General features: G+C 37.0%; 1 long non-coding RNA gene across 1 annotated transcript in view; it reads right to left on the reverse strand.

Annotated features, from left to right (window-relative positions):
- Positions 1-4,016: 4,016 nt before the first annotated feature.
- The window catches only part of LOC103101970 (uncharacterized), a 35,012-nt gene continuing 26,849 nt past the window's right edge, over positions 4,017-12,179 (reverse strand). Inside the window, exon 3 of the long non-coding RNA XR_008916561.1 lies at positions 4,017-5,679. This is a non-coding gene — a long non-coding RNA (uncharacterized LOC103101970). The remainder of the gene's footprint in view (positions 5,680-12,179) is intronic.

Raw genomic sequence — 12,179 nt, forward strand, 5'->3', positions numbered from 1 at the left:
TTATGGTAGTTTATTTTACAATAGAAAAAGATTTAAGGAAGAGAGTAAAAGGAGAAAGGAAGAGAGGAAGAGAGAGAGAGAGAGAGAGAGGGAGAGAGAGAGAGAGGGAGAGAAAGAGAGAGGGAGAGAGAGAAAGAGAGAGGGAGAGAGAGAGGGAGAGGGAGGGAGAGAGAGGAAGCTCCTGCTTCCTTTAAACCAGTTATAAATTCTAAGGCACCAGTCAGGGGAAAGGAGTCTCGAGATGATGGACCCTTCTTGGGGGTTCACACCTCCAAAAAAGGGCAAGGAAAAGAAGTCAGCCTTTACACTCACCCCAGTGACTGTCTAAAAAGAAAGCAGTCTGAGGTCTCCTGCATGAGCTCCTCCACAGGGTCTAGTTCCACAGCCAAGTGTCTTCACTCCAAATCTGAATGTCTGTCTTCCAGTCTAACTCTGAGTGACTGACTGAATTTCACTCCAAGCCCGAGTGACTGATTGATGTGTCTTCCAGGCTCTACTCAAGTGACTGTTCATCTTTGTGTCTCTGTTCCCACTCTTTAAGGACCTTTTTCTCTTGTGTCACCTCCCCTAAATTTTACATCGACCAATCACAGCAGACACTTTTCTCCAGGACTGCCAACTCTTTCACATGTGGGTCACAGACCTCCTACTTAATGTATGAAATGGGTGTTCATACCTTTTTGTGGTTAGTTCACACATTTTTCTAGTTAGTTCATACCTTTTTGTGGTTAAAAATGGGTAGATCTACTTTAAGTACCAAGTTTACACTTTGGGGGTTAAAATATAAAAATAGACAATGGATTACAATTTAATCTTCACAATAAAGGAAGAGCTAAGTACCTTCATTGTTACAATCAGGGGAGAGCTAAATCCAAACTTCACACAATCTTGCTTCATATTATTTTCCTTCATGTGTTCCCCATTTCAACCATTTCAACATGCTACCTGTTATTACCTACCTTGTCCCCATAGCTTTGCTTAGAAACAGGAGTGAAAGCCAGGTCCTTGGACTCTAAAGTCAATGCTGTTTCCTATAGTGTGGTGGTATGTGCCTAATCATGATTGTTAAATTGACTTACTTTTCTGTCATCCTTCTTCTTTACCTCTTTTCTTTCTTCCTTCTTTTCTCTATCTCTTCTCCTTTCCCCTCATTTCCTACCTTCTCTTTTCTTTTCACTGTTCCCTTTATTTCCACTTTTTTCCTAACCATTCTCATTCTGATATCTTCCATGATGCATATGTGTGTGTTCATTAAAAGTATTAGCCAGACAAATATTTTTTTTATAAACTCAGAAAAATAAAGGTTCCATATATTAAAAAAAAATATTGATAGCAATACTTTTCATGATAGCAATGAATTAGAAACCAAGTTCACAGATTTCAGAATGGAGAAACAAATTGGAACATAAATATAGTGGAATGCTTATAGTGTATAAGAAACAACAAATATCGTGAATATAGAGAAGCATGAAAAGTCATATAAAGTGATGCAAAATGTGGTAACCAGATCCAGGAAAACATTAGGCACATTGATTACAACAGTGTAAATGGAAAGAATAGTCACAAAGCAAAAAGAAATTCAATGGTGTAAAATGGCGGATTACACTTAACCTCAAAGATGAAATATGAAGAGACAATATTTACCACTCCTTTGAAAAGATAGTACGGAAGAGAGAAGTTCATGGGCAAAGAACACTGTATATAACGTCAAACTTTTCAGTGTCTTCATTGTTTTTGTTGAATTGTTTCTTCTTTTCAAAAAATTTCTTATTATAAGGGAAGGCTGAGAGGGAGGGATAACAACATGGGAAATGTAGCTGATATAGCAGTAAAAGTTATGAGCAAAATCTATTTTTTTAAAAAGTGAAAAGAACAAAGTGAGGTCAGGGCAGTATGGAACATGTGGCTGGGGAGATCATCAAGAAAGTGACTTTACAAAATCGCTAGTCAGAAAAAACTTTCTGAAGAAAAATATATTTTTCTTAATTTTCAGGTTATGGTTGCCTTATCAATATGGGTATCTCATGACAAAGTCAGGATGTTTTGATCTCTAATAATCTCCTCATTTTCTATACAATTTGGTGGGCATAAATCCTGGGGGTGAAGGGTTTAACACTTATTACCATTAACAGGATAACACTTTGCCATAACACTGATAAAAATTATTTAATCTCTAATTTTTTTTATCCAGCCAAAAAATGATATATCACCCATATTCTCCTTTTACAATCACAGAATAATAGATAAAAGGAATTTCATTATCTTATTCACCATCTGTTTTGCTCACATCCTTTCTCTACTCCTTTGGATGCTTCATTTCAAGTTTCATTGACTTAGGCCATATTTCAAGGACTTGTATGTATTGAGATAATTATATAAGCATGTTAAAAGAGAAAATAGGAGAATCTAAAATACTGTATTTCTCTGGCAGAATTGAAATAAAATATGATTCAAGATATACCTAAGTTTATATTGTTGATACTTATGAGAAGATTTATTTCTAATTCATTGAATTATTTATCTTTCTGAGTTTTTAAGAGGTTCAGATCATTTCTCCAGATTTCCTTACCCAATCCTTTGTTATTAAGAAATTCAAGGAATGCCTCATCCAAAGAATTTCTTCCATTGTAGGATAGATAGAAAAGCGAGATTTTGAGCTTTTTGCTCAGTAAATATGAACCAGCCTAGTCTGGGTATGTCTGCCTGCAGCATAACTAAATCTTTGGATGAGGTGACCCCTAACTGGCAGAACTCAATTTCTTCTTCTAGATATTAGGGGTATGGAACTAGACTTAATTGTCAACCATCAATCAAGGAATTAGAGAGGGACTTGGGATATTTTGGTATATCTAGGAGAGAATTGATGGTGGGCTTCCAAAATTGCAGGACTTTGGAGTCTGATCATGGAGAGAGATCACTGATGAGCTAAATTATTGATTATTGCCAGATTTATCAATAAATTGATTTTCTTATCTGTAAGCCAGTCTCTCAGAATTTTTAATCATTACACCTAATTATTTTAAAGGTATTATTATATCATTGTGGACATTCTCCTCACATCTTCTTATCCTGTTTACTTGTTCATTTTTTTTCCCAAATATTCAAAATATGACCCACTCAAGGGAGGAGAGGCCTTACTCTAGTGGTTTTAATAGCTTTGGATCAACAATCTAGCTTTTTAAAATTAAATTAAAGTTAATTTAATTTTTAAGCCCTTTCCTTCCATCTTGGAGTCAATACTGTGTATTGGCTCTAAGGCAGAAGAGTGGTAAGGGCTAGGCAATGGGGGTTAAGTGACTTGCCCAGGGTCACACAGCTAGGAAGTGTTTGAGGCCAGATTTGAACCTAACAATCTAGCTTTTGAACCATTTATATATTATCTCTCAATCTTTATACGTGACCAATATTTCTACATTTCTAATGATACCCTGATATCTTTTATGCCAGTTCTCAAGCAGGTTATAGTTGATACTAAAATGGGCATTCAGGCAAAAATATTGGAGCCCATTTAAACTCACCATATTTTAAAAATTGCCTTTTGGATTTCTTGTGATTCTTTTTTCTTCTGATATTGTGATATTTCATGACTCCTGGGCAAATTTCATCATTGGGAGAATGCATATGTTAAAAACATGAGCACCTAAAGTATAGGATAATTTGAGATTGCTGAAAGCACTATAGTTTCCCAAATTTTATCTAAGCTGATACCTTCCTACTGCTTAATTATTGCTCTAATTCATTGACTAATTGCACTGACAATTATGACTAGTCCATATATTACTCATCCAGTCACATGTGACTATCTGAATTCATTTTGCTTTCATCTACTTTATTTTCTTATATTAACATTTTAACCAGTTTCCTCTGAATAGCTATAAATTTCATTGAGATGCCTTTATGGGGGTTCTGGGACTAATCAGAATAACAATGTTACTTCATTATATATATTTCTATATATATAAAAGAAGGAAGGTTTCCAGCAGTAGCAGAATCATCTCTCTCCTTGTATACCCATCTATATCTTTAGGAATGACCCAACTATGAATAGGACAGACGTTGCTTTTACTTTTAGCACTACTTTAAAGACATCATTCTTAGATGTTCTCATAGATCCCAGGGCCGTATTTGCCTTGCATGTCTTGCCTCCTATATTAATATCATCATCCTAGCTCCTCTAAGTTCCCTAATGCCTCTATCAGAACATAGTACCATAATTCTTAATTGTCCAGATTATGCCTCTTGAAGACTCATGAATCTTTCCTTTCTTTGTGTTGTATGTTTTTTTTTGCCTCTAGCCATATGATCTATTTCAGGATAATACGCATTTACTAATACCACATAGCAATGTTATAAAAAGGATTTCTGTTTCAAGTAAAGTTTAAACTCTGTGGTCCCCTTAAACTCAAAGATTCTATGAATTTTTGATTGAAATATTGTTAGGTAGGCTCTCTAGAGGCCTAATTCCAAGCTTCCATTGGACATGCCCCAAGGTATGTAGACATAGAGCTTTAAATAAACCTAAAGATAGAAAAATATTGCATATCTTCACTCTTGAAGGATACTAACCTTACCAAAGCAATATATTAACTTGAACACAGGGATACATGGCTACATGGCACCCTGAGAATGAATGAACACCTCATCCACTCTATTGGTTGTCTTCCCCAAGAGTAAGAAAAGACTGACACATACAAAAGGGCAGATACCCAATGCCATAATAGATATACTTTCTCTCCTCAACCATAATTCTTCCTTCATCTTCCCTCCCTCCACACCTATTTCCAGCTGACTTGGGTATTTATTATTTGGGATTTTCCCTGGCGACCAAATTAAATTTAGATTTTAAGTCTCAATGCTAAAATTATCCTTTATACATCCTCTTAAGAGCATTACTGTGCATACCTTAATATGAATATTACCCCAGCTGCAAGATCACAATAATATCAGTATTTTCTCATATCACTGAGAGTCCTGGAATATCACCATATAAGAATAAACAAAGTTGGAAAAAATAAAGAATAATGGAAAGATAAATGGTGTATGAAAATAGGTTGCACCACATTATCGATGAATCGATGAATCGATGAATATCGATGAATATTATCATCAGATGGGTTATAAATTATAATGGAGGAGACATGATCAGAAAAGAAGGAGGATCAGTCATGTAATGGTAATGAGAGACCATAGAGAATCTGAGATATACCGTTAGCATTATATTCCGTGGTTGGGGTGGAGCTGAGGATGGACAGATGGATGGATCAGCACTGAAGTGATGAACAGCGACATGTCCCTCACAACTGCATGGTATTTCAAAGCCAATAGATCAAGTACAGGCATATTACCAGGGTTAGTTAAGGATTATGGTTTGTTGCCAAGGCTGGTAGATTTTATTAGGTTGGTGGACCTTTGCACCTTATTAATGATTTGGGTTGTTCTCAGAGTGAAGATAAGGCCCAGGTGAGCTTCCAAAACATATCAGAAGAACACAACTGTATTGTCAGTGTTCCCTAAGGGGAGGTATCTCTAATGGGATCATTTCTTTGTATCTCTCCCTCATCATACCTAAAAGAGTTAACATGTAGTTGAAATCCTAGATAAATGAGATGCTCTGACAATATCGTCTTGTTCTTGATAAGTTCAAATCATTTGACTCCAGATAAGGTACATCCTAGGGTACTGAAAAAAAAAAAAACACTGGTCATTTCAGCTGTTTGGTTAACTTCTCAAGATCATGGAAAACAGGAAATGCAACACAGGTCTAGGGAAGAATAAATTTCTAATTTTTTTAATATGAAAAATATAGCATCTGCTAGTGAGTTTCACTGATTTCTGAAAAAATAGGATAATTTCTTATTTGTATTAATCTTAAAAAAAACAAACTTTTATTGATTTTTATGTCCATTCTATTTCCCTTTGTATCACCATTATCTCATTAGAGAACCACTCCATATAACAGAATGAAAATTGGGGGAATGGAAGAGTTAAGTAAAACATACATAACTAGCACATCATAAAAGACTAACATTTTATGTACTTCAAGCCTATAGACCTCCTCTGCTAAAACTTGAGGAGAGAGAATTATATTTTTTCTTCCTTTAGATTAAGCCTGGTCATTATAATTTCATAGAATTCAGTTTTAATTGTTTTTAATTTTGCTTTTAATTTACTTTGTTTTGCCATTGTATGTATTGTTTCCCTGTTTCTTCTTACTTATTTTGCATCAATTTATATATGTTGCCATGCTTTATATTTATAGCATTAATTTTTACTTACAACTTAATATATTCCTTTAAATAAGTATACTACATTTTACTTAGTCAAGCAATAAGAACCTGTCTTGTTTCTAGTAATATGCTACTACAAAAATAGTATAAATATTTTCATATATACAGTCTTTCTAGAATATATTATTAAAGAGATAATATATTTATATTTTAATGAAGTAATACATATCAAGAATCACATCTTTTCATTAAGAACAATCCATTCCAAAATTATTTAATTTCTTTTCTGAAAAGGATTACTTTTCTTGCTCTTGGGAAGAATGCAACAGATAATATTTAAGCAGATTTAAGCAAAGTATTTGATAAAATCTTTTAGACTATCACTATTAACAACTTGAAGTGAGTTAGGGGTAGAGTTGGATAGATTTAGAATTAGTGAAACAATGAATCTAAAAAGTAGCAAGAAATGAGTTAATGCTGACTTGGGAAAAATGGTTCCATTGAAACAGCCCAGGGTTCTATATTCTGTACCTTCTGTTTTGTGCTATTTAATCTTTTTTTTTTTAATCAATAACCTGGGTGAACATTTGCAACATGTGCAGTGAGGAGAATTAAGTAACATACCAGATGTTTGTCTCAATAAGTGATAACAATAGACCAGGTCTAATAAAATGAAATTTAGTAGGGATTGGTATTTTACAATCAGGTTTTTAAAATCATCTTTAGAGGTATAACTTCTCAGGGATGGAAATCTGAAGGTTTTAATTTACTACAAACTCAAAATAAGTTAACAGCAAGTCATGACAGACAAAAATACTGATGCTATCTTTGAAGTATCATTTCCAGAATAAAGGAAGTGATAGATTCTCTGCCCTAGCCAGACAAAATCTGTGATACTGTATTCAGTTCTAGGCACCATGATAAGGAAAAGTATTGACAAGCTGGAGAATATCCAGAGGAAGGTGATCAAGATGGAGAGGTAACTTGTTTCCATGCCATATTAAAGAGTGGTAGGGAGAACGGGGGATGTTTAGCTTGGAAAAAAAGAAGACTAAATGGAGGTTTGATTATCCTTTAATATATTAAGGGATGTCATTTAGAAAAGGAACAAGTTCTTCTATTTGGGCCCAAAGAACAAAACTAGGAGAAATAGGTTTAAGTTTCAAATAGGTAGATTTAGCTAAAGAATTTCCTAACAAAGAAAGTTCTTTAAAAGTGGCTACAGGATAAAAAGGCCTAAAAAAAATGGGGGTATGAAGAGTCATGTGCCTAGATCAAAGATTTCCAGGCTAACTTTGAAGTCAATTGTGCATAGGATGAACAATATATATGCTTTTAAACAATTTTATTGATATCTTTTATTTATATGTAACCTAAATTTCCCCCTTTCCCCTTCCTATCACCTCAGAGACACCCCATTTATCAAATATGTGTTTTTAAGAAGAAAAATAATAAAAGTTTAAAAAATCAGCAAAATCATCAATAAGACAACAAAATTTTACAATATGTACCAGGTTCCACACCCATAGACTCCATCTTCACCTTCGTAAAAGAATGGTAGAAGAGGATCTCATTTTTTCTTCTTTGGGCCACGCTTATTCTTTTGCTATTTTGAAATATTTATTTTGGTTGTTGTCCTTTTCATTTACATTATTGTAGTCATATCCTTGGGAATTGGACATAAATTTTTTTTCAGTTTTTTACCATCACAAAAAAGAAACAACATACATCTTCATAAAAAAATCATTAACCAATTTATAAATGACATTTGCATGTTTATTTCACTTAGTTCCTACTCTGGTACATCATGGTCCCGAGGTGACCCTTGGTTCTTAGACATTACACCAATCAAAATGCCTTCTATAGCAGATCCTATCACATGGTAGAAGCTTTGAGCATAAACTCATTGACTGATTGCATGTCTATCATATCAAGTACTAGCCTAGTTAGATATTATTCATCAGAATTATTCTCATTTACCTGATCATGAATTTCATGAAATTCATGAAAAACATCTACTAAGATTTGGAAGGACTATATTAGGTAAAGAAACTATGGACATAGATAAAGTCATGGGTCTTTTAAAAATACCAGAGCAAATTGACATATCTATTCAATATGCCTAAACTCTTAAATCTTTAAAAGAATATTGTAAATGCATGTCTAGAGGGACCTTCATGAGAAGGAAATAAACAGGTTTTTGCAAATGATATTTCAGCAGATGTAAAAAAGTAGAGATCTGAACATACTTACTGTTTGTTGACTATTTTTGAAAATCACTTTATTTTCTAGAGCAAAATCATATGCCAAAATGAAACAAGATTTCTTAAAAGGCGCAAGAAATAACAGTCTAAAAACCTCTCTGATTATTAATGTTAAGTGACGCATAAACTAGGGAGTCTCAGCTACAAAATGTGTTTGTCACAGAAAGTGCAAATTGAAGTGGGATTCCCTGTAGATGGCAAGGTCCTGCAGATGCTACTGCTTGCAGATTACATTTTGTTGATTGCATAAATTTCCAGAACATTGCAGTGACTCCTAGCTGAGTTCTATAATTATTTAAAAGTATTCAATCTAATTATCTCTATAGGAGAAAAACCAAATGGATAAAGGTTTATTGTGCAGACATTAATATGATAGAGCACTGAGGGCAGCTGGGTGACTCAGTGGATTAAGAGCCAGACCTAGAGATGGGAGGTCCTGGGTTCAAATCTGACCTCAGACACTTCCTAGATATGTGACCCTGGGCAAGTCACTTAACCCCCATTGCCTAGGCCTTACTGCTCTTCTGCCTTGGGACCAATATACAGTATTGATCCTAAGATAGAAGGTAAGGGTTTCAATATGATAAAACACTGAATGGCTACTTCATAAAGCCAATCTGAGAAGCTTCTTGTTGTTCAGTCTTAGTTGTTTCTAACTCTTCCTGACCACATTTGGGGTTTTCTAGGCAAAGATATTTGAGTGGTTTGCCATTTCCTTCTCTAGTTCATTTTATAGATGATATAGAGGAAACTGAGGCAAACAGGTTTGAGTGATTTGCCCAGAGTCACACAGTTAATAAATGTCAGAGACCAGATTTGAACTGAGGAAGATGATCTTCTTGGCACTCAATCTACTGTACCACCTAGCTGCCCCAGTCTGTGAAACTATGTAACTGAAAATGACAATATAGATGGGCAATAATCTGGCCCCACAATTAACCAAGATTACAGGTTTTTGGAGAATTTAAAAAAATTATACAAGGCTTTTAATGACAGCATGCTTATCCCTGAAATAAATGTCCATCTTTTTAAATATCATTGCTTTTCCTGGTTGTGAGGGAAATGTTTTTTTAAACTATTAAGTACCATATAAATGTGAGTTATTATTCCATAGGATCTCAGGATTAGAAGGGGCCTTGAAAATTAAACTCCTAACTGCTTAACATTTGCTTCTTGACTACAAAGAGCCTGTCTAACAGCCCCTGGGATATAGCCGACACTTCCTAAGAAGACACTAAGGAGAACTTGATACAAACCAGGTGGCTTTAACTTTCTGTCCAGACTATTTGACCTGCTGAGACAGAAGTTCTTCTGTTAATAAGAGTTTTTGTTCTATTAGTTTTTCTTGCCAAACTCCAGGTGAGAAGTGTTGTAATTAGGCCTAAGGTTGCCTTCATCCAAATGAACAGGGAAAGCACATTCTGTAGCTATGCTCAAGGGGGTTGTTTAGTTTGAGCCCACTGGGGTGCGGCCTTGGGTAGGGTCACTGGTTTTCACTTGGCCTGTGAGTGGCTTGGATCCCTTCTTCTACATAGTCACATCAGTAGGAATTAGCCTAGCCTTCAAGCAAATGAATAAGCAAAAACTTTGTGACATGACTTATGTGAAAGTACATGTGATATGACATAGAATCTCACATCTATCACTAACTATGGGCAAGTCTCTTAACTTCTGTGAGCGTTAGTTAATTCCCTCATATATAAACCTTGGGAGAAGGCAATCATTTTTGCATCCCAGAAATAACAAAGCTAAGATAAAGAAAAGTATTGCTTTATATGGAAAGAAAGAAGGAAGGAAGAAAAGAAAGGAGAAAGGAAGAAAAGAAAGGAGGAAGGAAGGAAGGAAGGAAGGAAGGAAGGAAGGAAGGAAGGAAGGAAGGAAGGAAGGAAGGAAGGAAGGAAGGAAGGAAGGAAGGAAGGAAGGAAGGAAGGAAGGAAGGAAGGAAGGAAGGAAGGAAGGAAGGAAGGAAGGAAGGAAGGAAGGAAGGAAGGAAGGAAGGAAGGAAGGAAGGAAGGAAGGAAGGAAGGGAGGAAGGGAGGGAGGAAGGGAGGGAGGAAGGGAGGAAGGGAGGAAGGGAGGAAGGGAGGAAGGGAGGAAGGGAGGGAGGGAGGGAGGGAGGGAGGGAGGGAGGAAGGGAGGAAGGGAGGGAGGAAGGGAGGGAGGGAGGGAGGGAGGGAGGGAGGGAGGGAGGAAGGGAGGAAGGGAGGAAGGGAGGAAGGGAGGGAGTGAGGGAGGGAGGGAGGGAGGAAGGGAGGGAGGGAGGGAGGGAGGGAGGAAGGGAGGTAGGGAGGAAAGGAGGAAGGGAGGAAGGGAGGAAGGGAGGGAGGGAGGGAGGGAGGAAGGGAGGAAGGGAGGGAGGGAGGGAGGGAGGAAAGGAGGAACGGAGGAAGGGAGGAAGGGAGGAAGGGAGGAAGGGAGGAAGGGAGGAAGGGAGGAAGGGAGGAAGGGAGGGAGGGAGGGAGGGAGGAAGGGAGGGAGGGAGGAAGGGAGGAAGGGAGGAAGGGAGGGAGGGAGGGAGGGAGGAAGGGAGGAAGGGAGGAAGGGAGGAAGGGAGGGAGGGAGGAAAGGAGGAACGGAGGAAGGGAGGAAGGGAGGAAGGGAGGAAGGGAGGAAGGGAGGAAGGGAGGAAGGGAGGGAGGGAGGGAGGGAGGGAGGGAAAGAGGGAAGGAAAGAAGGAAGGAGGGAGGGAAGGAGGGAAGGAAAGAAGGAAAGAGGGAAGGAGGGAGGGAGGGAGGGAGGGAAGGAAAGAGGGAAGGAGGGAGGGAGGGAGGGAGGGAGGGAGGGAGGGAAGGAAAGAGGGAAGGAAAGAGGGAAGGAGGGAGGGAGGGAGGGAAGGAAGGAAGGAAAGAGGGAAGGAGGGAAGGAAGGAGGGAAGGAAGGAAGAAGGATGGGGGAGTGAAGGAAATAAGCATTTAGCATTTATTGAGCCCTAATTATGTGCTGGGCACTGTATTAAACACTTTGCAAATATCTTATTTTATTCTCACAACACTGGGAAGTGCCATTATACCCATTTTACAGGTGAAGACCGAATCAGTTGGAGCTTATATGACTTGTTACTTGAAATATAAAATAAAAAATAAGAAAGGTAGATAGGCAGGGCAGAGTAGTACAGTAGAAAGGGCACTGAATTGGGAATAAGAAGCTTTGGATTCAAATCTTGGCTCTGTTACAATATATATGGCCTTGAAAAAAATCACTTTAACCTCTCTGACTCAGTTTTCTCATCTGAAGTAAATTGACTAGATAATAAGTATCAGACATTCAGCCTGACTTAGATAAATATGTAATTGAAATTATTTTTTAAAAATACAATAAATTGTAGATAATAACATATTTTAAAACTTAGTCAACATGCATTTTGCGAGGATTAGATTATTAGCCCCCATTTCTATTTGAGTTTTATACCCCTGGACTAGATGACCTCTGAGTTTCTTTCTACCTCTAAATCTATGATCTTTTGATGCCTACAAAACTTCAAAATGTCTCTACCTATACAAACACATACATAAATACACACATACCTGCACATAAATTTGCACATATATATGATATCAGCAGTGGTACTGTCATCCTGTTGTCCACTTACTACTTCTCAAGGAACTGAGGTATTCTTGTTGTTGAGACAACAAATAAGCCCTAACAAATAGGACTTAGAGATTTTTTTTTCCTTTGGTGGGGAAGGATA

The sequence above is a fragment of the Monodelphis domestica genome, chromosome 2 (genome assembly GCF_027887165.1).
Source record: "Monodelphis domestica isolate mMonDom1 chromosome 2, mMonDom1.pri, whole genome shotgun sequence".
Taxonomy (NCBI): Eukaryota; Metazoa; Chordata; class Mammalia; order Didelphimorphia; family Didelphidae; genus Monodelphis; species Monodelphis domestica.